Source organism: Hakea prostrata, chromosome 4, assembly GCF_041222555.1.
Source record: "Hakea prostrata isolate BN-2017 chromosome 4, UWA_Hpros_2, whole genome shotgun sequence".
In the NCBI taxonomy this organism is placed as follows: domain Eukaryota; kingdom Viridiplantae; phylum Streptophyta; class Magnoliopsida; order Proteales; family Proteaceae; genus Hakea; species Hakea prostrata.
Window position 1 is genome coordinate 50003522 of NC_142603.1, and position 25821 is coordinate 50029342.

At 37.5% G+C, this 25821-nt stretch overlaps 1 protein-coding gene and 1 pseudogene across 1 annotated transcript in view; both read right to left on the reverse strand.

The window, feature by feature from the left end:
• Window positions 1-25821, reverse strand: part of LOC149019371 (disease resistance protein RML1A-like) — an 86667-nt gene that overhangs the window by 23455 nt on the left and 37391 nt on the right. The gene's annotated exons all lie outside the window — the stretch shown is intronic.
• Window positions 7637-8433, reverse strand: LOC149019373 (toll/interleukin-1 receptor-like protein pseudogene; annotated as a pseudogene).

Here is a 25821-nt window from a genome sequence, read left to right on the forward strand (position 1 = left end):
TTATATTCATATACTGAGTGGGGTTGTGGGTTCACCCATTACCCTAGTTACATTCATTCAAACCTACTAGGTACGTGGTAGATAAATGTCTAAATGTGTTGGATAGGGAACCCGCGAGTACTACTACCCTTTCAATAGGGGTATTTAAACTGAGTGACCCGTGATGGCACTGGCTGGATCCTGTGTGTATCAAGCAAGCCCACTATCATCATGTGATGATAGAGTTGCATATATTAGGGTTGGGCTCATGGGTCGTCCAAAATACTGCTTGAGTGCCTTGAGGTGACATGAAAGGCATCCGGCCTAAGATATGTGGACAACCATAGGGTTGAGAAATGGAGTGCAACAGACGCCTTCAGTTGAGGATACCATTCATAGGTGGAGAAGGATATTGAACTAAAAGGACACTAGGCATGAAAAAAGATATTTGGACCACATGTAGTACGATACTTTATGGTCTTGCATTGGCCTAAGGTTGTCCCTGACATACTCCAGTTCTCAAACCAATAGTGATCTGAGAGAGTGGTAACCTAATCTCCAGTCATGGTTTGATGTAACTTGACCCAACTACCATGGAAAACCCAAGAAACGTCTCATGTTGAGGGAGAGTGACGAAACCGCCCAGAGGAGGTTGGTGTGTAACTTAATGCGTGTCTACCATAGAAACTTCATTGTTAGAGTTAGGAGCATACTTGCATACTCATGCATTTATTCATTTTCTTCTTTTTTTTCTTCTGTTTAAAGATGGAAACTTTATTAATGAAAAGCGAAAGCAATAAAGATCTCGTTGAACAAATAAATAGGTCTACGCCAACATATTCTCAGTATGATTAAAAAAACCTAAAACGAATCAAAAGAAAATCTAAAAGTAAAGACTGGGACATCGATAAGATACATAAAACAGCCCAGTCAATAGAGCCATTTGTGTCATTTAGATGGGAGACCATTGGTCGACAATCTAAGTAGATAGTAATCTTTGTTGCTGCACAATCCTGTTTGTCCCTTCAGCCGGATGAACTTGCAAGAATGAGCTCGACCATGGAGGTCGAGTTTTCACCTCCGACGATCTAGTTAGGAATCCGACTAAGGAAGACAAGAAAGTAATGAACAATAATGATACGAATAGTGATAGTTCTATTCAGCGTACCTTTCTCTTGTGCTCCCTTACCTTTTTATAGGTTTTTCACGTATGAGTTCGTCTCGAACTAAAACATTGTTTGGATTGCAATACGAACTTTAGTGATTGAGTCCTACTCAAATATGAGTTATTGAGTCCCAGTCGAATACTTTGTCTTCGGTTATCAATCTACTAGGATTCACTTTGTTATCCTGCCTTTACGCTTGTATAACCGACCTTAACTTGGTCTGTTCGAACTGGGTGTATCCGAACTAGTTCGACCTGGGTTTAACCGACCTGGTTCGACCTGGTCCGACTTGGGTTTATCCGAACTGGTTCGAGCTAGTTTATTTCTCCCTTATCATAAGCCCCCTAGTCTCTGAAGTCCGAGCTCCATGCTGTTCGGATTTGAGAGATTTGATGGCCGAACATGCTTGAACTTCCGACTAACATATTCAAATTGTTGATACGAAATCCGCCTTGAATGTAGTCATATATTCTCTTTTATTCTTGGCTCCTTAATATGTCCTGCTTGTGCCTATGCTTGTGGAACTGTTCGTGCTCGAATTTCCGAGCACCCGCAGTTCGGTTTTGGGAACTGACCATGGTTATGAAATTGATTCGAGCACCGGGAGTTCGATTTCAGAAACTGCCAGGGAGTTCAATTTTGGGAACAGCCGAGCTTATGAGCAAGGGAGTTCAATCTAGGAACTGGCCGAGCTTATAAGCAAGGGAGTTCAATCTGGGAACTGGCTGAGCTGATAAGCAAGGGAGTTCAATTTTGGGAATTGGCCGAGCTAATAAGCAAGGGAGTTCAATCTGGGAACTGGCCGAGCTGATAAGCAAGGGAGATCAATTTTGGGAACTGGCCGAGCTAATAAGCAAGGGAATTCAATCTGGGAACTGGCCGAGCTGTTAAGTAAGGGAGTTCAATCTGGGAACTGGCCGAGCTGATAGCAAGGGAGTTCAATTTTGGGAACTGGTCGAGTTTAACAGCAAGGGAGTTCAATCTGGGAACTGGCCGAGCTTAACAGCAAGAGAGTTCAATCTAGGAACAGGCCGAGCTGATAAGCAAGGGAGTTGAATTTTGGGAACTGGCCAAGCTGATAAGCAAGGGAGTTGAATCTTGGGAACTGGCCGAGCTTAACAGCAAGGGAGTTCAATCTGGGAACGGCAGAGCTTAACAGCAAGGGAGTTCAATCTGGGAACTGGCAGAGCTTAACAGCAAGGGAGTTCAATTTTGGGAACTGGCCGAGCTGATGAGCAAGGGAGTTCAATTTTGGGAACTGGCCGAGCTGATGAGCAAGGGAGTTCAATTTTGGGAACTGGCCGAGCTGATGAGCAAGGGAGTTCAATTTTGGGAACTTGCCGAGCTGATAAGCAAGGGAGTTCAATCTGGGAACTGGCCAAGCTGATAAGCAAGGGAGTTCAATTTTGGGAACAACCCATGCTCATGATTCCGAGCAAGGGGGTTCAATTTTGGGAACAGCCGAGCTTATGAGCGAGAGAGTTCAGTCTGGGAACTGGCCGAGCTTAACAGCAAGGGAGTTCAATCTGGGAACTGGCCGAGCTGATGAGCAAGGGAGTTCAATTTTGGGAACAACCCATGCTCATGATTCCGAGCAAGGGGGTTCAATTGGAGTTTCCTCAAGGCTTTTTTTTCCGGACTTCGGGAAATATTTGCATTTATATTTGAAAAGGTTGAATGTAACAAAACTTGAAAAAACTGAACGTAGCACACTTATAACAAAAATTCTGAAAAAAACAAAATTTGGAAGAAGATCCCTCTTTTTATGTATTTTGCTACTGATAATATCTCCTGAGGTTGCTCGCATGCCATGTTCGAGGAATTGTTTCTTCGGTAACTGGATTGCATAACTTGTAAGCCCCGCGGGCTACTTGTTGTATTACAACGTAAGGACCTTCTTAGTTGGGAGCTTAGTAAATAGGAGGTCGTTCGTTACTTCCTTCGTCTTTCTCTGATTGATTTCTATTTAGATCCTGATCGCTCTCCATAACTGGGGATCTAGCTCTTTTTCTTCTTCCCATTGGTGGTTGGTAAGGTTTTTGGTCTGATTGGACATACTTCTTTAATTGTCCCTGAGATATTAGTTTTTCAATTTCATCCTTCAGTTGCCTGCAATCATCAGTCCGATGTCCATGATCTTTGTGATATTTGCAATATCGGCTTTTGTCACGCTCCTCTGGTCGAGAATATAATTTGCTAGGTCTTTGAAGTATTCCTTGACTCTTGATTTGCATCAATATTTCGGACCTTCTTAATTTGAGAGGAGTATAATCTCCCTCTGGTTGCTTCATCGCTTCTGGTCGTCTTCCTCTGGTCGGAAACCTTCTCGGTGATGAGTCACGACGACCACTGGTATCAGGTCGACCGTTGGTGGTCGACTCTTTCTTCCTCGACTCTAAAGTTTCTGAGATTTCCGCTTGCCTGTTACATTGCTTGAGTAACTCGGCGTACGTTCCGGGCATGTTCAGCGATGGCGCTCGAAGCGGTCCTTCATGAATGAGCCCTTGATATAGAGCATGAAAGGCTATCTTCTCATCTAGGTTCTCAAGTTGAATGGTCGAATTGTTGAATCTTCGAAGATAACTTCTGACCGATTCAGTTCGACCTTGCTTGATGGAGAATAGGATATCTTCTCTTCTTTTAGCATTGATCCCGCTTTGAAAACGTGACAAGAATATTCGTCCCATGTGGTCGAAATCCTCGATCAAACCGTTTTGGAGCCCCAGGAACCATTCAGATGCTGATCCAGTTAAGGATGCTTTGGAAAGATTTTGCACATAGCAACTTCACTGTGCTCATAAGAAGACATTACTGATTTGTAATGCATAATGTGGTGCCGGGGACACGTTGTTCCATCGAACATGGTGAAGGTTGGACATTTGAAACTCTTAGGCATCTCTGCCTCAACAATAACTTTAACAAAAGGTTTTCTTTTGAGAACTGAGTACAGAGTATTTTTACCTGAATCTTTCATTTTCTTTAGCTCTTCCTTTAATTCGTCAATTTGCTTGTTGACGTTCTTCGTACTTTTCAGCTTGAGCTCTTTTTCTCCTTCTTCGCGTCGAACTTTATCCACATGATTAGTGCTGCTATGTTGATCTTCCTGCTCGAACTCCGGAATAGGGTCTTTTGACGTTCCTTCTCCGGGTGCTCGAATTTTATCTCCCACTTTGTCTTTGCCTTTGTTCTTATCTTTTGATGGTCGAGGAGTTTGGTCGGGCATTAATGGTCGGTCTTTTCTGGTTCCCCCCAGAATGGCTGGGCTCTCCTGATTATCTGCTCCTGGTGTAGTTAGATGACGCATCGTCACCCTAACCAATTCGTCCAAAGACGAGATTTGCTTTTGGAGTCCATTAATTTGATTTTCGGTCAATTTTTGCAGTTCATCGATCTGATTTTTGGTGACCAATTGCTCATCAGGTTGCTCGAGCTGATCCTTACGTTGAGGGTTTTCCGTTGTTTTTGGAGGAGGATTTTGTTTGTCGACCTCCTCTCCGTTCTCCTTGCCTTCCCCCAGCATTGATCTTGTTTGTATCACCATGACTTTTTGATGCGTTTCCCACAGACGGCGCCAATTGTTGCTACACAATCCTGTTCGTTCCTTCAGCCGGATGAACCTGCAAGAATAAGCTCGACCGTGGAGGTCGAGTTTTCACCTCCGACGATCTAGTGAATCCGACTAAGGAAGACAAGAAAGTAATGAACAATAATGATAGTTCTATTCAGCGTACTTTTCTCTTGTGCTCCCTTACCTTTTTATAGGTTTTTCACGTATGAGTTCGTCTCGAACTAAAACATTGTTTGGACTGCAATACGAACTTTAGTGATTGAGTCCTACTCAAATATGAGTTATTGAGTCCCAGTCGAATACTTTGTCTTCGGTTATCAATCTACTAGGATTCACTTTGTTATCCTGCCTTTACGCTTGTATAACCGACCTTAACTTGGTCTATTCGAACTGGGTGTATCCGAAATGGTTCGACCTGGGTTTAACCGACCTGGTTTGACCTGGGTTTAACCGACCTGGTTCGACCTGGGTTAACCGACCTGGTCCGACCTGGGTTTATCCAAACTGGTTCGAGCTAGTTTATTTCTCCCTTATCAATCTTCATCAATTGTAGCACTATAGTGGAGAGAATGGCATCTAATCATGTTTATTGGATTCTGATAAAAGAATGAGGAAGAAAAAAATTTAAAAAATACATCTAGGTATGGATTCCAATAAAGAGGGAGAAAATGAAGTAAAAAAAAAACGTAAAAAACAATTAAGAATCAACATAATTGATTAAAGAAGTAAAGACAAAGGATAATTTGGTCATGTTAAAATATCAGCAGAGAACGGATAGAAAGCGTCGGGTGGAGCATGGGAATATATAGTAGTGGTCATATACAGTACTACAGGATGGAAGAATTGACAATGCAGATGCGGTGGAGGCAATTTTGGTAGCAATCTAGGCGGGAGTGAACAAAGTTAAAACGTTGAAGACTGCGATTCAGGAAATATGGAGCAACAATTATGACCTGTTAAATTTCTTGCCTAAACCCACTAGACCATGCCAATTAGTAATATTTCATAGACTAGTAGTTGTGGCCGAAGCAACAAAACAAGTTAAGTATTCTATATTTGACTGCCACATGCTCTAGGAAATTTATGTTAGTTTGGCTAAGGAAACAGCTAATCGCCATAAGGTAAGGATGGAACCAAAAACTCTATTATGTAACTGCTCTTAAGCAAGTTTTTATTTTTCCTCATAATAAAAATAAATAAAAAATAAATAAAACATATATCAGTAGTGGAGAAGTGAACGTTTACTTTTTGAAGGAATCAAAGGTGAAACTTTTGATAGGGAAATAAGAATAAATAGAGACTAAGTAATAAGGAGAGAGACATTTTCCCTTACTTTAGTAATAAAATAAATACATATACAAAATACTACCAAAAAGAATACATACAAAATAATGAACAATACCTCAATGGGCAGCTTAACAACTAATTCCTAGAATTATGCTAACTTACCCCAAATTTGATTCAACGTGTTTTTATAGAGAATACAAAAAAGATACAAGATATGAGTTAACGAATATTTCTACCCTGAAAAAAGAAAAAAAAGAAGAAGAGCAAACTAATAAGAAAAACAAAATATATAATGAGCATTTGTTTTGGGTAAACATGGTGAGCATATATTTACACATTTCAGTTTGGCCAAATATAAAACATGGTGAGCATAATTGATGTAACAGTAACTACACAGTCTACAACTAATAGAATTATTACTTTGCTTTTGTATATTATTTTTTGGAAAAACTGTAGAGGTACCATAAAATGAATGGTAAAAAGTATAGACACCCTAAAAGTATATCAAATTAGCAGAGACACCCCCAAAAATTCTCTTAAATTTTTACAATGGTATATTCCATTAGCAAATTTCATTCAATCATGATTAGATAATCTCATAATTTATAAATTATCGCTAATGTCTTGTTACTTTTTAATATTACCCTTAATTCTTGTCAATACTTTGAAAAAATTCCCTTGATCTATGTATTTGAAAAAAATTACTTCATAAGGTTGCTTAAAAAAGTCTTACCTTAATTGGGTATTAATTTTGAAAATATTTAGTTACTACCTATTTTAATGTTTTTCATTTTCATCTAATAAAAATTTGATCTTAACTATCCAAAATATCATTTTAAAATTTTTTCTCAATAACTTATTCTTAAAATTTAATAACGACTATGCATATATTTTATTAAAAAGATATTTAGCCAATTTACTAATCTACTCGAATAATTTTAGTCCTCATACTATATTTAAATATGTCTTAATTATTCTTATAATTTTGTTACTAACCTTCATGCATTTTATTTATTTGATAATTCACTCCCTAAAACAAATAGAATGGAAAGCAAAAATCATTTCATCATTTAAATAAAATTTAAAATATATTGTTGTAATTTTAAAATTATTTTGAATTATTTATTTTCTCAAAAATTAATATATAATGGTTAAAAAATATTGTAAATTTTTAATTGTTTATCTGGAAAAATTTAGAATAACATTTTAATTAATTCTTTTAGAGTGTCTCTAAAATTTTTCTTAATTTGAATGTTGGCAAAAGGATAATACTGTAAAGTCATAACACATTGAAGTTGTGTTTGTCTTCAACGGTGGGGTGGAAAAAAAGAGATGGAAAAAAAAACATATGGGCTCCATGTATATAAGGAAATGAAATTAAAGGATTTTGTGGAAAAGTGTTGATTGTGGTTTCATATTTTACTTTTTCACACTTTTTCACACTTTTTCACAAAGTCCCACATTTAGGAAGTATGAGATTAACTAACCATGACTTAACAAAAGTTGCTAACAAAATGTACCGTTGTGTAAATTTAAGAGACATTTTGGATCTCACTGCCAAATTGATGTATTCTTAGGATGTGTACTTTTTGTAATTCATTTTGGGATGTTCCTAAGTTTTTTCTTCTAATAATAATAATAATAATAATAATAATATGATTTTTCTAATAATTCATTCATATATATTTCCTGAAACCATACAACTAATAATACAAATTGGTTATATGAATAATCTAACTTCTTTTGGTTGGCTATTAATCATGATTTTGTGGAACGAATAAATCGCAAATGAGTAAAATGTAATTGTTGGACTCACGTTTCATCCTTGACATGCCAACCGTCCAATTCTCCAACTTCTTTCATTGCATCTTTCCACTTTTGCACATTTGATACATTATTGTTTTGGTGTTGCTTAAAGGCTTCCTCATATTTCCCTTTCTGGCTTCGCACATTTCTTGGCTCAATCTTGTAAAAAATGGGCATGACTATCTGATCTAGTGTTCTTCTGCATTCACATATATGGGTTAGTTCTTTGAGACACCACTTACTTGATGCATAATTCTCTGAGAATATGAGAATTGAGATCTTTGATTGCTGAATTGCAGTGAATAACTCCTCCTCAATCTTGTTTCCTTTTTTAAGTTCTTCAGAATCTCTGAAAGTTTGAACTCCACCTCCTATTAAAGCATTGTAGAGGTGGTCGGCAAAACTGGTACGAACGTCTTTCCCATAAAAGCTCAAAAATACTTCATAACTCATCTTCAAACTAGATGTAATTGACGATAATGATGAAGTAGAAGAAAAAGAAGAGAAGCTCTGAGGAGTTACTGAAGTTGCATACCATAATTTAGACGAGCGTAAAAATATTAAAGGAAATGATAACAAAGATGCTTTCGATTTTTGAGAAAGTTCCTATCACTTTCTTCTACGCATTACGAGAACTTAATCACTTTCACATCCTCACATGACTTAATTTTAAAATTAATAGTTTTCAGTGATTTCACATGCGCCATCACATGGCTTTGTCTGTGTTGTTTTAAAAGGGGAAGATTCTTATCACTTTCTTGGATGCTCTGTAAGAAATTTATTGTCCTACCAAAAAAAAAAAAAAAAAAGTAAGAAATTTATTGGATTCACTTGTCTCGATGGCTCTCTTTGTTGTCACATGCATTTACTCTTTTACCTATAAAAAAAATCTATTAAATTTCCACCAACTCTTGTCGGTTTGAGAAAGACAAGCTTTTTTCGAAACTTAGGATTGTGCCCCTTTACACTTCTTATTATTATAGAATTTTATTATAATTCCATAGTCATCTCCCTTTACGCTTGTTTTACTTCTATAATCAAACCTCTGTAGTCTCACAGACAGCAGCAAAGAAAACTAAAACTTTAATCGGTGAGGAGAACCAAGAACAGCTGCCCTTACCTATTCAGGAGTATCTCAGAAATTGTCCAGACCACTCTCTCGCTGTCATCTCCTTGTTAAACCACCTTGCAAAATGCAATTTGTCTCATCCTAAAGCTCCTGATCTCCTAAAGTCAAACTCTGCAGACTGTGTCATGACACATCAGCTTCAATTTCCCACTCAACTTTCTATTGAATCTTCCCAGATTAACCCATTAACGTTGAGTTCTCCTTCATTATCTCATGGGCCTCAAGATTATCTTCCTTTACTAAGCCCAACAACATCCCCTATGATCACTAACCCTTTATTCAAACCCAGTGGTGTGGACAATAATCTAGTAGTTCGGCCCATTGTTGACATTAAGAGCCCAGTCCCTCAAAATATTTCCAAACGTCCAGTGGATCTCTCTTCATCAAGAAAGAGAAATATTTTGAATATTGCAGACCCTTCTAGAGTGGTTTCTAAGAACAGAAGAGGCAGGCCAAGAAAGAAAGGGGTGGAAATCAGTGATGATTCAGTTCAGATGGAGGAAAGTAAGCGTTTTTTAGAAGCTGGACCCGTGGAGACTGGGGTTTATCAGTCCCACGGGTCATTATGAGGATCCTCAGCTGGAATTGTCAGGGTCTGGGGAGTACCAGGGCAATTCGAGCTCTCAAAAACCTCTCCAAGGCTGAATCTCCGGATATCTTATTCCTAGCTGAAACCAAAAGTCAAGCTGCTAGAATGATAGGTATCAAGAGGAGGCTTGGTTTTGTTGACTGTTTATGTGTGAATTCAGTGGGCTCTGCTGGTGGGCTCGCTGTATTATGGAATCATGGGACTCAAGTGATACTACTAGAAGCTGATGAACACATTATGGACCTAGAAGTTACTGCTGAAGGTAAAAAAAAATTTCTCACTTGTGTTTATGGCAATCCAATCAAGCATTTGAGGCAGAAAGTTTGGGACCATATTAAAAGAATTGGGAATCTGAGATCTGGGGCGTGGATTTGCTTGGGTGATTTCAATAGTTATTTGAACTGGCATGAAATATCAGGAGGTAGCAACAAAAGAGGCAGGGATACTATACAATTCCAAGATATGATTTCTCATTGTGGGTTAATGGACTTGGGGTCTAATGGGCCTCCTTTTACCTGGAACAATAGGCGTAGAGGAATTGCTAATATTCGCATTAAGTTAGATCGTGTTTTGGCTAATGCGAATTGGAATTTGCTTTTTGAAGATGCGGCTGTCATCATCAAGCCGGCCTATTGTTCTGATCATAACCCAGTTTTATTGGATTCAGAAGGGGGTAAATCAAGGGGTATCCGTCCCTTTCGGTTTGAGGCAATGTGGGTGAGGCATTCAAGATGTAAGAATGTGGGTGAAAGGGGTTGGAAGCTTAATAATGGCAGAAGAGATATGCACCCGTTTTACCAGAAATCGGAGAATTGTAAGAGGGAATTTAAGAAATGGAACAAAATGGAGTTTGGTATTGTCCAAGAAAAAATTAAGGATTTAAAAGCCCATATTGAAAGGATCCAGAAAAAGGCGGATTATGTTGAGTTTATGGGTGAAGAAGAGAGACTAAAGGATCTTCTTGATGAAGAATTAGCCAGAGAGGAGATGTTGTGGCAACAGAAGTCAAGGACTGATTGGATCAAATTGGGTGATAAAAATTCAGGCTTCTTTCATGCTACTACTATTATTAGGAGGAAGAAGAACAGAATTATTAAACTCAAAAAATTGGATGGATCTTGGACTTCCAATGAGGGGACTTCCAATGAGGGTCAATTGGAGGATTTATTATTGGATCACTTTCAAGATGCGGTTTCTTCTGAGGGTATTTCTCCTACAGCTCTATCTCTTGCTTTGAATGATGTCCAGCCCGTGGTGAATGAAGAACTGAATGAAACTTTATGTAGAATCCCAAGTGATGAGGAAATCCACTCTTCCTTAAAATCCATGGGTCCTTTGAAGTCTCCAGGGCCAGACGGCTTCCGCCCTATCTTCTTTCAGAAGTTCTGGGATATTACCAAAGAAGAAGTATGTAGGTGTGTGAAAGACTTCTTTATATCAGGAATTATGCCTAAAGAGCTAAACAGAACCTTTGTATGCCTCATTCCAAAATGCTCTAATCCGGAGACTCCAGATCAATATAGGCCAATCAGTCTATGCGGGGTGGTGGTCAAGCTTATCTCGAAGATTTTTGCTGATAGATTAAAAGATTCTCTCACAGGTATCATTTCACCTTCCCAATCAGCATTTGTTCCTGACAGACTTATTTCTGATAACATTTTTATGGCTCATGAAATTTTCCATTATGTGAAACATCGAAAAAAAGGGAAAAAGAAATTCATGGCCATGAAACTGGACATGCGGAAAGCATATGACAGATTGGAATGGCCATTCATTAGAGCTGCTCTACTCAAGCTTGGTTTCTCTATGCGATGGGTGAATATGGTTATGGAATGCACCACCTCGGTATCATATACTCTCTTGGTCAACGGGGTGGAGAAATGATCTTTTTGTCCTTCTCGTGGAATCCGACAAGGTGACCCCCTATCCCCATTTATTTTTATTTTGGGATCTCAAATTCTCAGTTCTATTATGAATGTGGCGGAAAATCAAGGCTTGATCAAGGGAATCAGTGTTAAAACCAGGGCTCCTAGTATCTCTCATCTACTTTTTGCTGACGACTGCTTGATGTTTTCCGAAGTGAACCTTCAACAAATCAGTCATCTCAAGGCTTGCATGGAGCTATATTGCCAAGCTAGTGGTCAAGCAATCAATGAGAGCAAGTCCTCCTTTACTTTCAGCCCCAACACTCCTGCTCGGTTTCAAAGATGGTTTGCTAGAGTCCTCAAAATCAAGTATGGCGAAGGTCCCTCAAAGTATTTGGGCCTTCCTTCTGATTTCGGTGTTAAGAAGTCAACCATCTTTAAAGATGTGGGGGAGAAGATAAGCAAAAAAAACCTTGGTTGGAAGGCCAAATTGCTATCTCAGGCAAGACAGGAAGTACTTATTAAATCTGTGGCTTCTGCTACTTCAACCTATGCAGGATCTCATTTCCTTTTGCCAATGGATCTCCATAATGACATTAGGAAATCAATCACAAATTTTTATTGGGGTCAGAAGGGAGATGAACACAAAATTCATTGGATGTCATGGTCTAGACTGTGCAGATCTAAGGCTAAGGGTGGCCTTGGTTTCCGAGATCCTATACTTCACAATCGGGCTCTGCTTTCTAAGGTGGCTTGGAGACTTTGGTCTCAACCTGATTCCGAGTGGGCAAAATTCATGAAGTCAGTTTATTATCCCAATTGCAGTTTTTTGGAAGCTAGAAAAGGGGCTAGTTCTTCTTGGGCTTGGCAAAGCATTATTAAAGGCAGGGAGGTCCTTTAGCTAGGTCTTTTTCAAATGATTGGCAATGGAGTTTCCACTCCAATTTGGGATTCAAACTGGGTTCCAGGACTACCAAATTTCAGAATCTCTTCTGCTAAACCTAGCGGGTGCCAAATTCAATGGGTCTCCGATCTTATTGAGCCCATCACCAGATCATGGAAAAGGGAGTTATTAAAGCACTTGTTTACAAATCAGGAAATGAAACAAATTCTAAGAATTCAAATTGGCCGAATACCTTCTGAAGATTCTGTGTGTTGGGGAGGAGCTTCTAATGGAGTATTTTCGGCTAAAAGTGCCTATCACCTCCTGTGTAATCATAGGGACGCCCAAATGTCATTGGCTCCTTCATCGTCTCACCATCCTCTTTGGGAAGAAGTATCTTCTGAAGCATGGAAGTTGATCTGGAAAGCACACTGTTACCCCAAAATTCAATCCTTTCTGTGGAAGGCTGTTAATCAAGCTACTGCAACAGGAGATAATTTGGTAAAGAGACAGATCAAAATTGACCCTACCTGCAGGAGATGTGTTTCGGCTGTGGAGTCAATTGATCATATCTTATTCGAATGCAATTCTTCTCGGGCGATCTGGTTTGGCATGGGACTCTCCTGCATAATAGAATCGAGCGACCAGAAATCTTTATCAGAGATGATCAACAGATGGGGGAAATTGCAATTCCCAAACTCGAAAACGAGTAAGGAAACCTTCAGTCTCTTCGCTTTCACTTGCTGGTTCTCCTGGTTGGCAAGAAACGATCTTGTCTTCAAAAATTCGAAATGGAACCCTGAATGTATTGTGGACAGATCATGGAAGGCTTACCTGGAATTTTGGAGTAAATCGCAGGCGATGGATGACTCTTCAGGAGCAGCGATCAGATCTTGGGTTTCTCCTCCGCCCCGGTTTATGAAGATGAACTCTGATTTTGCGCTCTCTGATGAAGGTAATATCGCTGGGATGGGGTTTATTTTAAGAGATCACGAAGGATCGTGTCTTCTGGCAGCATCAATCCCCTCTGTTTCGTCTTCCATCCTCACGGGAGAAGCGATGGCTCTCAGAGAAGCATTCGTTTGGGCGAAGCAGAACGACCTGGTTAATGTCATATTTGAGAGCGATTCGTGGAACCTGGTTCACTATTTTGAAGACCCGTTTTGCCCTATTCAATTAGATTCCCAACGTGTGGTTGAGGATATCCGATCTTTGATAGGCTTAGAACCGTCTTGGTCGGTTCAATATGTCTCTAGATGGGCTAATTCTGTAGCCGACTGTCTAGCTAGGAAGGCCCAGTCCGTGGCAAGTAGGATTGTCCTGCTTAATTCCGTTCCTTGGCTTCTTGAAGCATGTAATCAGGATGTCTTGGGTTATTCTTGCCCCTATGTTAATTGAAAGTCTATTTACCAAAAAAAAAAAAAAAAAAAAAAAAAAAAAAATCAAAGCTCAACAATAAATTTAAATTTCATTCATTCACTTTGGTCCAGTGTGCTCTTTCTCTATGAAAAACCTAGAGCTAGATTACGAAATTTGTGATCGAATCACCCCAATTTGAAAAACTTGTAACTAAGTCCGTAAATACATATAATCCTCTGTTTGGGTAATTGTATTACAAATTCTACAAAATACAAAAATGAAATTGCAATACAATTGAAAGATGAAGATCCTTAGCCAAACCGAAGAGCTTGATATTGCAATCGAACAAACCACCGATCAATGAGGTTGAATCACACCTTGAGTGCTGTCTTTAAGGTAATTGATGCACCTTACTACCAAGGGTTCTTCGCACCACCACCTCCAAGATAAAGCAACTTCCAACTAGAAGATGAGGTAGTTCTTCTAATCCCTTCAAGGAGCCAAAACTAGAGCACAACACTTAGATAAATTCAAAGAAAGAAATTAACTTTGTAACACAAATAATGTGAGAGTGAGGAGAGTGTCTCAATTGTACACCACATGCAAAGAAGGGTTGGGTTTATATAGGCTCAAACCACACCTTACACTCCTTAGGATTCTTAAGGCAATGAATTGGATTTAATCCATTCGATAACCTTAACCCCACTCATGATAATGGCCATGAATGGTCATGAAGTTAAAATGAGAATTGATGGTCAAGAGTTAGAATTTAAGTAAATTTCACCCTTCAAGTAAGCCCACCTCACCACCATGATCAAGACCTTTAAGACCCATGACCATTGTCATGAAGAGCCTCATAACCAAGGTCATGAAGGGCATCCTTTACTCATGTGTGCCTCATTACCACCCTTACCTCATGGGTCCCACACACTAACAACAATTAAATCAAAGAAATGCAAAAACTAAGTTTGAAACTTAATATAGATTTTATAAAAAACCTAGCATCTTCTATCTAAAAATGCTTAGATTAATAAATTTAAGCATATGTGTAATCTTTATTATGATGACTTAGACGATGCAAAGATTTTGCATGGATAACCCACCCCATTACCATTAGCTAGTAATATCATTTTACTTTCACACGTTCTCAAATTTTATAAGTGATTTAATTCAATCAAGTATTGAAGATCGGTTTGACACAAGCAACCAAAATATAAATTTAATTTTGCTTTGACGAAGCAAAGAAGTTACTCGGAAGTGCAATGTTTGTGTTCAATATGAATATTTTAAAAAAAATGAACAAAAGTGAGTATTGCATTGGCAAAAAGGTATTATTATTATATGTATTTTGACAACATTTTCATTGTGAGAGACCAGCCCTTGTATTAAACTATTTTTACATGTTTCTCTACTAGGAGACCTTTCTATGTTTGGAAATGTTCACTTGATAAATTTGTTCTAAAAAGATTTCTTAATTGAGCACACATTATGAAAAATCCTATTTTCGAGCAAAGGAGTGGGCGAAGAGAGTACGGGTGAGGGGTTTTATGAGTAGGAGTGAAAGTGGGATGGTCTCCAAAAATCTTCACCGTCAAGATCATTTCGTCAAGTTCCTATTCCCCTAAAAGAGCAAGTCTTACGTTTTCTACAGAAGCCATTGTTCTCACTGGTTCATTTTTCAAGAATAAAAGAACACACCATTTCAATAAACACCTGTTACTCGTTCTTTTGTTATTTAAGAACAAAAGAACACTAAAAGTGTTCTCCAAAAAGGTTACAAAATATCAACCACACCCTTAGACTAGGCTTCTTGATGCTTGTAACCAGGATGCTAAGTGTAACCCCTGCTCAGTTTTTAAATAAAACTTTGAATTACCAAAAAAAAAAAAAAAAGAAACGGATCGGGTCGGATTCAACTTGGATATACCACTATCTAAATCCGAATTTGATTAGTAAATCCGCTATCCAAATCCGAGTCCAATGGAAATTTTTAGAATATGTCCAAATTCGAATTTGGAACTTTATCGAATATCCGATCAATAAACTATCCAATTATTAATTGTTAACTTCTGATTTTCGACTTTTTATTTTCCGGTTACGGATCACCTGTATTCCAAATCCAATTATTAACATTTTTTAGAGAAAAAATGTTTAATACTTTACTCTAATAGGATAATTTTTTATTTTTCAGTTATCAATTATCCGTTTTTAGATATGATTATCAGTCATTTTCAAAGGAAAAAAAATTTATTACTTTATTCTAATTGGATAAATATACATTTATCTTTCAGTAAGAAAATTTTCGGATTCGAATACCCTTAAACGAATATGAATACGAATTCGGAAGCAAATTTTTACTATTCATTTACAGGTCTACTTATGACCTATTTTATTAGCCCACATTATTTCTACTTTGAAAAATATAAATAATAGTTCTAGAAGAAGAAACACGTTTTTATACATTTGATAAAACTTGCTTTTGAAATCAAATACATATTAAGGTATTTGTAGAGTTCCTATGTTTAGAATATCAAATTCTATGAATACCTCTTCTCTAAATTTTTTTCATTAAATCTAGCCTGCACCCAACTTTTGTTTCAAAAAATAAACATATAATAAATAGTTGTATAAAAAATATTTTTCAAAAGTAAATATTTTTATTAATTTTAATTTATATTATAAAAATCATGTAAAACAAAATAATTTCATCAAACTATTTTTGACCAATTTTTCTGTTCTTACAAGAAACACGAAAGACCAGAAAACAAAATAATTTCGTCAAACTATTTTTGACCAATTTTCGATGGGATGACAGCATCATTGGAAGAAAAAAAAAGAAGGAACGACTTGGACTCAAGCATCATTTCTCCTTTTATGTTTTCCGGGAAGAATTTGTACACTTTTCTTATCAGTTCCCACACTTTTTCTTCATGGAAATGAGTTGATAGGACCAAAAAGGCTCACCCACCACATATACAATGCACATAGTCCATTGCTCTACTTGATCAAATATTTTTTTAAAAAAATAAAAGAACATCCATGATCCATCCTTTTTTAAGATTAAATTCATATTTGAGATTTGCATGCTCTATCAAAAGAGGTATGTTAATGACTAAGTATACTATCAAATAAAATAAAATTTCAGAGACATTCCAACTATATAGCAAAATTATAGATATTCTAAAAATATAAAAGTTAGCATAGATACTTAAAATGTCTCTTAGCACATTGATACATTCCTTTAGTAATTAGGTTAATCATGGTTAAGTAATTTTACAAATTTTAAATTACCCTTATTAATGTGTGATTTAAATATATTATCCTTAACTAGTTGCTTTTAATTTTTTATTTCTAATGATTTTTAAGTTGTGGATTTTGATGGGTATTTTATCCAATGTAGTTTAACACCATCCAATCAAGATCTAATAGCCGAAATTAAAAAAAAAATAATAATAAGAGTAAATTGCAATGACTTAAGCATTGACATCCTATTTTATGTTTAATTAAAATTGTTACTATTTAAGAGGAATAGACACACATCACCTAAAGATTTAGATCTGTGTCATGCCCATTAACTACCCGACTGGGTTTTGGGTCAACAAGCATTATTTGATAATATATTGAGAAAATTTTGTGGTTCAATATCCTATATTTAGATATTAATTGTTTCTCAGCCAATTATAATTTTATCCTAAGGAGATCTTTGGCTGATAAAATGTATGGGTCAGTCAGGTATCTTGATTATGATGTCTTGTGGGAATCCGGATCTTCTCCCCCATGGCTTCTTGAACACAAAAACCAGTGGGTCCCATTGGTGAAAAAAAAACTTTTTTTAATTTTTTTCAAGAAGTGTTTTTCACCGTGGGCCTCACTAATGTTTGTGGTCAGGAAGCGTCTCCCTGTCGGGGTCGCTGGTCCGGACTCGTCTTGTGGTATCTGTTGTTATTATTAATAGTTTTCTTATTATTCGTGTAGACTATAGCTTTAAAAATAAGGGGGATTTCCAAGTTTTCAATTCTTAATAGTCCAAATAAAAACTTTTCAACACGTGAGATGAGATGATGGAAGAAGGCAGTGTCTCTGCAGAAGAAGCTCAAAATTCTTGCTGATGAAAATGTCGACTGAGGTCTGTTATTGAGTAGTTCATTTCAAAGTTTATTGTGTATTTTTTGATATTGAATGAGTTGCGAAGTGATTTTTAGTTTTATTCTTTTAATTTGTGTTGTGTCTAGACCTTCTTCACGTCACTTGAGTAATTGGACGACCTTTTGAGGGCTTCTTCAATGTGACTCGAGTAGGAAGTCTCTGAGAGGGTTCTCAGAGCTTAAGGAATGATAGTGAGTAAAGTCTCATACCTTGCCAATCTCACGAATGGGGTTTATATAGTAGTTACCTTGAGGCAACCTTTTCGTTGATTTTGCTCACTAATTGAAGAGTGGGGCTAGTTGCCTTACGAGGCACGTTCCTTTTCTTAGTAGCACTTTAATGGAGCCGTTACTCCGAGAGTCACTCCCCCATGTTTCATTGTGGGCTTATTGAGCAGTTATTTCTATAACTAGCCCTTTTGACTTAGTCCTTCTTCAAAGCCTTCTTCGAACGTGGTGATGGGCGTTCTTACACTGCCCTAGCCTATCCCAAGTGATTCCCAAGGGATCTTCCAGAGGAGAGGTTCTCCAACTTCTCGAGGGAATGTTTACGGGGTTCCCCGAGGGGTTCTTCAAGTCATCTTGAGGGGTGCTTTGTATGTTCTCCGAGGAGTCATCTATTCCTTTTCGAGAGAAATTTATATGTCTCGAAAGGGTGCTTGACTGCTTGTGAATCTTCCGAGGGGGTATTGGTGACTTCCCCGAGGGAGTGTCTACATGTCCCTAGAGGGTGCTGGTGAATCTTCCCGAAGGGAGCATTGGTGACTTCCCAAGGGGGTCACAACAATTTGTGTGATGAGTTCTTTGAAATGTTCTTAATTTGTGGATTGGGAGTGTAGGCATGCTTTACGCTGGTCTTCTTTTCATTTCTTTTTTCTCCTCCATTCTATCTTTGTCTATGGTATGATTATCTATGTGTAGATAACTCATAATTTGGAATATTTGGATTTAAGTGCTGTGAGGGATTTTGGAGTCTAGATCTTTTCATCTTGGTATTATAATTCATGTGATGATTAGTAATTCTTTTAATTGGTATAGAAAATTTTCCAACAAGAAAAAAGAGAATGGAGAAAATAAGAAGCAATGATGTTTTCATGTTACGCTCCACTCTATCTATTAACCAACTCAGTGAAACGTGAAGAACTAGGTCTTTAAGTCCCACCTTACCTAGTCTTCTGGTGCATGTCACGGTAAAACATTTTGTCGAAATTTGGCGAGTTTTGGCTGGTTCAAATACTATCGAAATAGAAAATTCACCAAAATTGAATTTGGCTTTCTGGAAAGCAAATTTTTTTTAATTAAAAAAACGTATCCTAGCGTTTTGTAAATGCCAGCATGTCACATATGATGGCGTTTATAAAAAACGCCGAGAAAAATAATGTTGAAGTCTACGGTGGAGTTTTAAAAACGCCGCAATAAATAACTTTTAACTGCATTTTTAAAAAACGCCGGCAAAAATAATGCTAAAGCCTATGGCGGTGTTTAGAAAACGCCACAATAAATCAAATTATATTTTTGTTATTCTTTTTATTTGATTTTATATTCTATGCTTCTTTATTTCTTTTGCAATTTTTGTTATTTGATTTTGGATTATGCATAAAATGTCTATAGTTAGTAGGTAACTAACTACCATTGATTTGCTTCTCTTACCTAAAAAAAAAAATTTAGTTTACTTCTACTACCAAAGAAAATTTTGGCTTGTATCTAACTTTTTAGGGTTGAAGTCATGTGTATATATATTTTTTTATATTGTTGCTTTAATTTTACCTATATTTTGTTGAAAAAAAAAAGTATCATTATCAATAATTTACTCTTTTTTTAAATATGTGTAGGCCCCACAAAATATAAGGGCCCACACAATATGTGTTGTAAAAAAATATTAGTGTTTCTTCAACTGGGAAGGTTATCTGGCTTTCATTCTTCGGCCCCCCAGTATTGTATCCTGGGTCTGCCCCTGCAGGCAACCATAGCAAGATGTTGGATCGGAGGAGAAACATTAAGAATTAAAGAGGCAGACAAAAACGGTTTGTTGTGTAGATTGTTTGTAATGCACAACAGTGCAGTCTCTTAAGACACCTCATGGAAAATTACAATCTAATGGTTAGAATTGTTTGAGTATCCTTTTACGAAACAGACCCATTTTCTAGGTTCACCTTTTATGCCCGAATCGAATACCCCAACCTCTATGAGACAGTTGGCTTCTGCTTGGCTCTATAAATACCGTTGCCGGCGATTCAAGAGTTACCCATGCCGAAAAAGCTATTGCCACCTAAGACTCTGCTGCACAGCCCCTCCCTTCTGTCTCAGAGAACTAATCTTACCTTCCTTGAGGGCCAGTGTTTAGGGTGTAATTCATGATTCAGGGATTGAACGAATTATTTGGTGAACCGAAACTTTGTTTTGAATAATCCTGAAAACTTCCGAGTATTTTCATCCTTGGACTTGCAATATGCAATCAATTGCACTCTATTAGAACCAAGGTAGAGGATTCAAAACTAGAAAATAGTTCCTCGCATAATTAACCCATTTTGCCTGCTTTAGAATGAAGAACTGATTTTTTTTTTCCTTTTTTCTTTTTCCCACGATTGCTATAATAGATAGAAGGATTGACCAGTTATCTGTGCAAGGGTTCTAGATCAACCATGGCTGGGTTATTTGATAACTGAATAGGTGTTTTCAGCGACTCTTCTTGGTGGGATTTCTTTGTTTGCAAAGAAGTTTAGAAGACATAAAGAGAAGAAAGAAAAAAACTACAAGCTAAAAAATGTTTATCAAGAACCAATTTGATGTGTCTGAAAATTGTCCAACTGCCGGAGGCCTGCAAAACAAACGTCAAATGTGGGTCGACTCGTCGGTCGGGAAACCACCTTCGATGGTTAAGTCATTAGAACACCATCAATGGGCTTTGGCTAGGCAAATTGAAGGATGAATTAGAGGGAAACGATTCAATTACTTCTTCAAGTGTTTTGTCATCAACTTATATAGGTCCTACCCTTTTACTCTCGTCCATTTGATTGTTTGGAAAATCTTATCCTTAGCCATATGATCGTAGGGTTTTACCCTCCTCTTGGCAATTAGTTATGGTTTTCCATTTAAACAAGATTGCCTATCCTGAGTGGATCATGTTTCCTTCCTTATTGATCATATTTCTTCGTGACCAAGAAACCCTCGGACTGTTTGTCTGCATATGTTTGGTTTGGCAAGAACCGATTTCTTCCACACAGACTAAGACCAATTCTGGTTCAACCCGCTTGGATCATCTTTACTTTCTATGCTCATTACAATCTAACGTGGTATGATTTGTTGTGCTAGAGCAAAATATCTGACCAACTCCTAATGAGGATCCTTGCGAAAGGATAAGTGCGGAAGCAAGGGATGTGAGGGACTAAAACCCCCTCGGTTCCTCTACACAAAGAGTCACAGAACCCTAAACACCTCCCTTAGATGTACTAATGGGGAGATAAAGGGAGAAGCGAGAAATTGATTGATCTCGAATGGTCGTGCATAATGGGTTTAACTCTACGGCCAGATAACATGATATATGTTAGACGGGTTTAATTTTAGGGTCTTCTAATTTAATTTAATCCAAAAAAAAAAAAAATTTAATTGAATCCATTTTAATTTCAGCTGTTAAATTGGTACCTTCTACATGTTAGTTTATAGTGCTGCATTGCTAAGCATTGCAGATGATCTATAAAAAAAAAACAATCTTTATCCTAAAGAGGCTCTTGACATAGAGAATGTTCTGAACAACTGCCATAATCTCAATAGAAAAGTTGGAGCTATCTTTTAATTCACACTGGGCAAATCTGTTTTCACCACCAGAATTTTGAAACCAAACCTTACAGCTTGGCAATAAAACCACTCCCAAAGTCCCAAGTCCAATTAAAGCTCCACAAAGAAAACCAGAATCGCATTTAACTCCACTTGAATATGCTGAATCTGGGAGACTATGATAATTGCATCCAAGCTGAATCACTGTTCATTCCCAAATAATGTGAAAAGGCCACAGGCCTTACCCATGATTTTGCTGGTGAAGTTTTGTGTTGGGAGAAAACTGTAGGACCATAGCACCTGGGTGAGATTCTCAGTAGGCTGCCTTGTGAAACTTCAATAGGAATCACAGGTGGACTTGCAACTCTATTATATTTTTCATCTTAATTCCAGTCTGTTGTCCCTCTTCTACTCAACTTTCTTTTTGGATAAAACAAAATAGATGCATGGTATTAAGAAATGTAGGTACTACATGGAACTTTGGGTATATAACCAAGCATGTTGCCCTGTTATAAATAAGGCCAAGACAGCACAACTAATAACACATAGCATCAAAAGGAAGTCACTATCCACAAATAAACTGGAGCTTGGATAGTAAGGCCATGGTAATCTAGCTTCTGATAAAATCCGCTAAATTAGGGCAGCTGGTTTTGGAGCATAAGAGATCACCTTCCCACATCCACATCCTGAAACACCGCTTCCAAAATCCAGCTACAACGGCTGCGAGTAGACCTCCATGATTAACAAAACCAGTCTTTTGATTCAAGCACCTAACATCTTTCACAAAACAAAAACACCACACAGTAGTCTCTAATGACTCTGGATTACCCTGCAAATGTAAGTGCTGGGTCAGCCACTACAGGCCATTGAGGTTAAAAAAATATATAGTACAGGGATGCGTGGTGACCGGTCATTCAAAGATGGGTTTTCACCAAGGCTAGTGGGGGTAGAATATTCAGAGCTTTTTGCCAATAGAAAGCTGTACAAGGTATAGTAGAAGGAGTTACCTTTGATTGTTTAAACATTTTTTATATCTCGAGTCCCGGATATACTAACAAGTGATAAACAAAACATATATGAGTCCGTCCAAAAGCTTAGATCAGAGCCAAGTGTTGGAAAAAAATACCGATAAACGGTTTACTCTTTTCCCGCCTGTGTAAAAGATCGACAGAGAAAAACAATACAAATATGTATTCGTGAATAGCACTCGTGTGAATAGTGCCTGTGTGAGGCCCACGTGAATAGTACTTGTGTGGGACCATGTGAAAGATAACAAAATAAATAATCACAAAAGAAACACAGACACAACAATATATGTGGTTCGGCTTTGCCTACATCCACGAGCGCAATGAGACTTTTCACTATGAGAAAGTTGAAATATAACACTTGTACAATGCTTGGATTTATAACCAAACCCAACCCTGTATCCAAAACCGAATACCCCTGTACACCCTCTCTCAACTCACATGCACTCTCAACCCTTGAAGAATTTCAAACCCATTACTCCAGCATAGAAAGCACTTCACTCAGTTCTTAGAACTTAATGAGTTCCCTTGCTCCCTTATTTCTCTCCCCTCAAGAAACCCCCCCCCCCCCCCTCCTATTTATAGATGGAGTTAAAGAGAGAGAAATGGATCTCTTATCTCCTTTGTCATTTTGTCAAAGGAGGTGCTATCCTCATTAATGGGTTTGTCACCCATACGAGATTTAGAGAGATCAGCAGATCAGGAGAGAGAGAGATTCCCTCCCTTTCACTTTGTCAAATATAGTGGCTGAGAGAGAAATCTCATTTTCCACATTTTTATGACTATTTCTCACTTTATGAGAGGACCCCACACCAAGAAAGTAGCAGACCTGTAAAAACACATGAAACAAAGAACACCTACTTGTTCTTGATCTTGCTAAGTTGGTTGATGGCTTCCCAACAAAATGCACGATAGAACAATATCCAACACCAATTGACGTCCGTGTGGTATTGATGGATTCTATGATTCCTGATGACCATATCATATCAAAAAACTGTTACAAGAAACATCGGATCCGTTAGCCCATATAAACATTGTAAGATAGAGTAGTGGCTAAAAATAAACAAGTGCCACAGAGCATCATCTCTCTTAACTTGTGAAAGGTCTCAGAGAAAAGGATGCAAAGAGGGTTGGCCTTGAAGACGGATAGGGGTATAGGTCTTCTCTAAGTTTTCGGTAAAGAAAATTAAATAAACGAAAAAAAGAAAATCACCTGCAAGCAAAGAAGATGAGAACATAGAAGAGGAGCCATATATTAAGGCTGGCTATATACAATAACTTAGTTGTCTATGGTGTGATACAAAGGGCCATGGGAGTCAGTTAACAATCACAAACAACAAGTTTTGGCTAAATCCAAACCATGATCATTCGAAGTCTGAAAAATAGATTTCCCACTATTACTCATGACTATCAAGAGACTAAAGCCCAAGTTACTCTCAATCTACCAACTTGATTACTTACCTTTTTTACACGTTGGCCCTTTTTGCCTAACATTTTAGTTGAGGCTCTTTTCGGTCTTGAACCCCCGGACCACCTTGTCATTCCTTACAAAAGACAACTTCCCAAGTTCCGGCCATCACCCTAAAAATTGCAAAACAAATTAGTCATTCATCATTACATGTAACACAGTGATGTTTGTGCAAACCGAAAATCATGGATCACATGCATTGGGATTTATCTTAGGTACCTTACAAGGATATACTACCAAATTTTGATTGCTCAAAATTATGAAATTTAAAGCTTTAACAAAGTTACAGTAGCCTCTATAATTCATCAAAATCATATGCAAGGTATGTATAATTTAACATTCATTGAAAGAAAAGCATGGAGTCGGGCCTTGGGTGAGCAACTGCCCTTTAATATTATCTTGGTACCTTGAAAACTGGATGGAGGTTTCCTAATTAGAATAGGATTATGTTTCCTCATAAGTCTAGAGTTTTATTTCTAGATTTCCTTTTCCTACTTAGTATAGGACTTAACTAGGTTATAACTATAAATATCCTATTGGGGTCTTGTGAATAAAATACTTTTAGAGGAGCAATTCCTCACATTACAACAATTACCCTGGTAGTATCCTTTGCTCTGTAACTAAGATTTTTGCAAAGTAATCAAAATACATTTTTCATGATATATTGAAAAAATGAAAATTTTATCCAACAATATTTTGGATGGCTATCAAGATAGAATTTAGGGGGAATCAAATGTAAGAACAAATTGTTTTTCAGCCATACTCTGCTTCATTATTCATTGAAGCAACGCACCAAAGTAGAAGCATTTCCATTCTTATTTTCTACTACCAATCCGTCTTTATCAGCATACTGAAATGTAGAAACTGGAACAGCGGCCTACACAAATCCAATTTGAGGAATCAAATAGAAGAAATACTAATAGGATGCAATTACCAGGTTAATATTGGAATTGCTTGAAACAGAATTACAGCAAGAAACTAAAGATAGAACTGGTTTTGATGGTGCTAGTCACTCCCCCTACACCTCACAGTGCCCTCAGCCAAAGCCTGCCCAAAACTTGCATAAAACACTGATGCCTCTTCTCACATATTTCCCCCCCAGTAGTTGGTAGTTATAATCCCATTCTCTCTCCTCCACATGGCATACTCCCAGTTTCCTAACAGCATCTAACACTAGTGTCGTCTCAAGTTCTACCTACTTAGGGTCTCAAATCTGGAACCACAGTGCGTCAAAGAATGTAACTTGCAACAAATGAGACACAAATCCATTATTTCTCAATCTGAAGAGGAAGAAAAGAAGACACAATATCTCTTAACCGCATCTGTGAAACTGTGGGACTGCTCAAATGTAAAATTTAGAAAGAAAAGATAACTTATAAAATAAGACAGATAAGTACACGACAACTTGTGCAGTCACTTCATTAACCTGTGGTGAAGTGAACCGTCAATCGCAAATTGAAATGTAGAAATTAATATTGCTCATCATGACAAAATTAACTGAACCCACTGTTTGTGTATGCATACTGTTAAAAGCCTCTGCAGCTTTCTTCCATCTCTTGCTTCATCCAATTTCTTTCTTTGAACAACTCTTCCTTCATTTGGTTTGTTTATTCTGCAACTCTTCATCTTTTTCTTTCTTTTATAATTTCTTCCTTCAACTCGGCCACTTGACAGTCTCCAACTTCATGTTATGGTGCATTTTTGTTAGACAAAGTTCTCTGGGCTTCAACTCCAAGTGCTTTGTCATTTCTTATTTCTCCAGACAGTTGATTCAATAT